Source organism: Morone saxatilis, unplaced genomic scaffold (assembly GCF_004916995.1).
Source record: "Morone saxatilis isolate NCDOM2014 unplaced genomic scaffold, NCSU_SB_2.0 Contig17, whole genome shotgun sequence".
Taxonomy (NCBI): Eukaryota; Metazoa; Chordata; class Actinopteri; family Moronidae; genus Morone; species Morone saxatilis.
Window position 1 is genome coordinate 10,305,194 of NW_023339729.1, and position 4,823 is coordinate 10,310,016.

The following is a 4,823-nucleotide window of genomic DNA, read 5'->3' on the forward strand; positions in this document are numbered from 1 at the left end:
TCACTCAAAGTGCCCATGCCCTTAATTATGCATAACTTTTAGCCTTTATATAAACATCAGAGTTGTCATGAACGAGTAATTTAGCGATCAAGGCTTCATTCGCCAGCCACGGAGGTTGCTGCTTGGTCCAGATTTTCCTTTATCTTACATCAGGGGGACATCATGGGTAGGGGCCTATGTTTATGTGACTTGTGGATCAGAATGAGGACATGGTGAAAATTAAAATTTGATATTTTTTATGTTCAATTGTTTGCTAGTTACCCTCTACCTCTGATAAAATGCAAGGAAGCTTAGCAGTGAATGTCGGTAGTTTTTTCTGTTTACTGGACACTTCTCCTTAAGATTTTTAAGCATTTTTCCTCTATTGGACTGCGACAGTAGAGATACGGACAGCAAACATGGGAGTAAGAGAGGGGAATAACATGCAACAATGGTCCCTGGCTGGAATCGACCTGCAATTTGGTCTTAATTCTTCGGCCACCATGAAGCTCTGACGAAACGTTGCCTTTTAAAATAACTTATACAGGAGGCCCACACTCTCAAGGGCTATAGGTGTATAGTTTACGACTAGAAAGTGTGACAGAATAAAGTTTGTGTCTTGTCAGCAGTATTCTTGTCACTCTAGTGAGGGTCAGGGCAGCTGTTAAGACACTTAAGCTGGCGATAAAACATATTGAACGTAGGTTTGGACAGAGGAGTGACTGCAGAAGATGGGTAGTTATTACAGAGCTGGGGGAGTTTGAGGAAAGGAAGGCTGCTGTGTGAGTTTCTTCTTGGGAGGAGGAAGAATATGATTGAATATGACTCATATATATTTTTTATGTTTTCAATACATTTGTGAAATACAGAAAGCCCCTCTGAATTTAGTCTAAATTCATCCAGAATATCCTCCTGTGACACATAAAAAGACATCCCTGAAAGATTGTCCCTCTTCTTCTTATTTCCTTCCTCTTGCTCCTGCTCATATTTTCTCTTAGCACCCATCTTCCTTCATGCCTGTCTTCCATCTCGTTCTCTTTCTTTCCTTCGTTACTCCATCTTCTCTCTTCCATCTTTCATTCTGTCTTATTTGCTCTTGTCTTACTCCTTCAGTATTCTCTTCCCTCTTGCCCTGAACCTCCTTGCTCATTCTCCAAAACAAGTTTCTTCTCTCTTCTCTTATGGGCCATGACAATGGTATTTATGTAACCTTGTTGTCTTGACATTTAGCAAATGTCCACAGTTGTTGCTTGGACTTTTACTCATTAACCTCTCTAATGCAAGTGTTTCTTAACTGTAGAAAAACAGAAGCTCCATCTTGGTTAGCCAGCTTTTATTTTACTTCCAAGAACTCCAGATGAAGTAATCGGATGCTTGTTTTGGACTTTAAAAGATGAATGAAAATTGGGCTTTAAAGATAAATGTATACTCTTCTATGGAAATGTGTTTGTCTGTGTGTGGCGGCACACAATTAAATAATCTGCATTAGTAGTACCAGCACATACTGTGAAAGGGACTCCGCTTAACCCATTCATTTAAATGGACTAATTAGAGGAGCTATCTAGAGAGAGAAGGCCCTCAGTGGGCCCTGTGTATATATGAATGTGTGTGTTTGTGTGTGTGTGTGTGTGTGTGTGAAGCAGGTTTTTCATAAGATAAATGAATGCTGCTTAACGGTGCAGTAAATACAGGGGTCTCACAAGGGTATTCTCGCTCTCTTTATTTTCTGCGTAACTCTCTCTCTCTAACACATACATTGGTCTACCACACTCACTCACTTATTAATCCTTTAACTCTCGCTCTCTCCCTATTTTCAGAGTATCAGATATAAATTCAAGGATTTAAGTCTTTTCATATCAAAAACTAATTACAGTAATTTCTCATTGAATTAGCAGATGAAAAGTGAGAAACTAAAAATGAGCAGAATACAAAAACAGAGCAATTAGAAATTAATTTAGGAAGTGTGAAGTCCAGTAGCGTGTACTGATGCAGATACTGCTCACATTGCACCTGTTTTCTATTTATCTAAGAGCAGCCATGAGGGCACAAAAAAAACCATTTACTGCAGTGGGAAAAAATAAGACCTCTAATAACTATAGTTTGAAAATGTAATGATTTATCAGGTAACTTAGCACCGTTTTCATCTCAGGATCTGCACATACTTTGCAGACTTTTTTGTTAATCTCCTCTTTCCTCTTTTCGTGACTGCTTTCAACAGAACCATAATTTTTTTCCCTTTATCTAATATCTTTCTTTTTTCTCTCTCTCTGTCTGTGCCTCCTGTTTGGTCTGTTCAGTCAGGATATCATCATTTGTCTTATCACAATATATCATCACCATCCATCACTGTAGGTGGAAGTGCAGTGAATTGTGGGGTTGCTTCAAAAAGGCGTAGTAAAGTAGAGTGATGAAACAATACCAACCATTATGGATGATGAGAACTTGGATGTTTATAAAGTAAGCGAAACTTTACCGACAGCAAACACAGAAATGAAGCGATTAATCAGTTGGGCATGGTAAGTGCTCGCATTCATTTCTGTCTGCCACTTCAAAAGCTGCCATGGTTGACAAAGGATTGTGTGAAAATAAACAGCAGCGTCAAGATAAGATGAATCTCCAAAGACAGGTGGAGTGAAAATGAAAAAAAGAGAGGAAAAACGTGAGTGGGAAAATGTGACTTTATTTTTCAATCATAGTGGCAGGTGGTTCGTTTTTCTAATGCAGGGGAACAATTTCAACTCAATTTAGTTTCACATTAAAAATGTAATTGTGCCACCAGATGAGAGAGCGATTCAATCAAAACTTCAAAATCAAAACTAAAATGACATAAAAGAAATTATAGCCTGTTCTTAGCAATGGAGTATGGTGCGTAGACATCATTTTCATGCCAATCCAGGTACCCTTACTCATTCGCTCCAAGCTCATTCATTATAACGGTAATTTTCTTTAGCCTGTCACTAGAGTCATTATTTTTTACCATTATGTATCAACAGGAAAATGAGATACATTTTTAAGTAATATAATGTGGTGTGTGAGAGCAAAATGTGAACAGAAAGATATAGCTGTGGTTACCTTTGCAAGAGAAGGGTTGTAGAGCACAGCTTACAGCTCTCATTTGTTTTCTTGAGCTTGTTAAAAGTTAAAGAGCTTGCTTCCTTTCAGCACGTTCCCACCTGGAAACTGCAAACAACACTGCTGGCAACTTAATGCAATCAATACTGCAGAAGTTGGTCAGGGAGAAGTTTACTCAACTAAAGATGCAATCTGTAATATTCCTATTCACTCAGTGACTGAAATCTATCGGCAAGGTTTTGTAAGTGTTGCTGATCAATTCTACTCATTCCTCTGTCAGTGGCTGCTGAGATTTCAAGCTGTCTCAGGAAGCACATTATGTACAGCTCTGTATTTGCTGGAAATATCTCCCCTAAACTACAAATGGCAAGCTCTACACACAGGTTAGTTTCTCCATAACATGTGTGCAATATTTGAGAGGTGGCGGAAGCTCCTATACCACATTAGAAATACTTCCTAATTTTTACAGTTTAAATATTTATAGATATATCCTTCTTTAGAAACACAACCAATTTATTTTATTAGTATGATGTAGAATAAAAATGTATTTATATTTGACATGTTTCACATTCACTTTCCCAGTAAAGAGATGACAGATGGAGGATGACCTTCAACAAAGATTCTTTGTTCCCAACAGTTACCACTAGATGTCACTAAAGAGACATAGCTTCTTCAAACTTGCTACATTTTTGTTGTATTGTTTTTTTTTCTTCATTGCTAAAAACATAATTGAAAGATATCTGATTGGGTTTGATTTTTAAGGAGATTTTGACTATGGGAACGGCTGCACATTCAGATGCTGCGGTCGGTAGGCTAGCTCCTTCAAATATCTGTGTTTTTCTTTTAATCTGTGTTCGGTTTTATTGCTGAAACACGTATGACAGAAATAGACTGCAGTCATCAGAAAAGGAAGTGTGGGGTTTGGATTAAAGAGCAGTAGACCTTGAAACATTCCCCCAGCCAGATCAGCTGGACCACCCCACCATGGTGGGTCCCAGGAGGAGAGGGAAGAGGGACAGATAGGAGCCATGCTGGCCCAGCTTTGACATAAGGTTGCTCCTGGCTAATGTCTGGTCTGAATGAAATGTGACATGCTGACCAAACAACAGGAAATAAGAGACTGTTCTGCCCTCATCTTAACAGAGACCTGCTCATCAGCATCATGAAGGATACGCTGTGTTCCGAGTCGACAGGACGGCGGGAGGCGGACTGTGTTTACATCGATGATGCTTGGTGCTCCAACGAGGTCAAAGTGGATGAATACTGTTTCTTTTTATGTGATGATGAAACCAAATTATTATCACTGTATTGTTGCTGCTGTTTACATTCAACCAGACGCAAATTCTGTTTGTAGTACAACTGGAATATGGAAAATCCAGCTTGTGATGTGAGGACAGGTCATATAGTTAGACCATATCACAACGCACTAGGGAAGAATTTGGTATAACTGGAAAAGAATAAGAGGAAAGGTATAGATACACAGATAAAATAAACAAAACATCAAGGAAATCCAATTACTTATCACACAACCTATATACCATAGAAAAATCCAACCACAAATAATTAAACACCCAAGAAACCCCATACATATATGAAAATCATGTCAGAACGCACAAACCACTTATATGAGATATATACATAGATTATAACAAATATCAACGGTATAGGCGTACGCTATATACATATACTACTATAGCTGTTTTTATATACTATATATAGTATATGTATGTAATACCTACACCCCGGAAAATAATTCTGCAGTGCATTTTTTA